This window comes from Octopus bimaculoides, chromosome 13 (assembly GCF_001194135.2).
Source record: "Octopus bimaculoides isolate UCB-OBI-ISO-001 chromosome 13, ASM119413v2, whole genome shotgun sequence".
Classification (NCBI taxonomy): domain Eukaryota; kingdom Metazoa; phylum Mollusca; class Cephalopoda; order Octopoda; family Octopodidae; genus Octopus; species Octopus bimaculoides.
The window spans coordinates 57,995,132-57,996,478 of record NC_068993.1 but is presented as its reverse complement, the minus strand read 5'-3'; positions in this window follow the sequence as shown (position 1 = coordinate 57,996,478).

Below are 1,347 nucleotides of genomic sequence, written 5' to 3'. Positions count from 1 at the left end.
TTTTTTATTATATATATGACAAATGGGAATGACAATGGCTGAACATAAATTTAGTCGCACGATATGCTTGAAATAACACTTAAACCTCCTTCAAATCACACCTTTGCAACATTAAAAGCCGCACGCATCGGATAATTTAATAACAGTTAGATTGTTCTTAGAAAGAATAATGCAGAAATCTCGTAGTTCCACTGCCTTCAATCATAGGCCTGTTTGACCAAAACAGACCCGGGGTTATATCAACATTGCGAGCGACGAAAACATCAACATCAAGAACAGCAGCTGAAACAATAATAGCCAAAACGTCATATAATAAATCTATTACAATTCTACGGACATAATGTTGTAGATACACACATTGGTTAATGTAACCTTACACAAGACACTAAGGTAATTAACATCATTCAGCTGAAGTAAATATAGGCGCAGGAATGGCTGTGAGGTAAGTAGCTTGCTTACGAACCACATGGTTCCGCGTTGAGTTCCACTGCATGGCACCTTGGCAAGTGTCTTCTACTATAGCCTCGGGCCAACCAAAGCCATGTGAGTGGATTTGGTAGACGGAAACTGAAAGAAGCCCGTCGTATATATGTATATGTATATGTATATATGTGAGTGTGTTTGTGTGTCTGTGTTTGTTCTCCCACCATCGCTTGACAACTGATGCTGGTGTGTTTAGGTCCCCGTAACTTACCGGTTCGGCAAAAAGAGACTGATAAAGTAAGTACTAGACTTACAATTAATAAGTCCTGGGGTCGATTTTCTTTGACTAAAGGCGGTGCTCCAGCATGGCCTCAGTCAAAATGACTGAAACAAGTAAAAGAGCAAAGAGTATGTCACAAAATGCAGAGAACAGAATAAGAACCATGTACCCCTGTGTACTGTGTTAGGGTCGAAATTCCTATACAACAATGATGTTGAACACAAGACACCTGAAGATGGCTGGAGAGTACAACAGCTGAAATGTAGTGAAAATAAAAATGAAGAGGAGGACAACAATCCGACTAATATAAACAGTGTATATGATAAACTCAGTTATTTGAAATATGTATTTGAGAAAGGATTGGCAGAGTAAAGGGCCGTAAATGTCACGTGTGTTGTACATTTTATTTGCAAAATTCTTTTCAGAGCTGACTTCGAATATTCCTCTGTAAATCATACAATGAAACTAACGCTGTTTCCAGTGGTATTTTCTCTAGCACTACCAAAAACTACTGCCAACACAGCCACCGTTGTAGATACTATGAGCACAACAACCATTGCCATCACCATTAACTTCATCACCTGCAAAACCTCCATCACCACCATCATCACCACCACCACCACCACCACCACCACCACCACCAC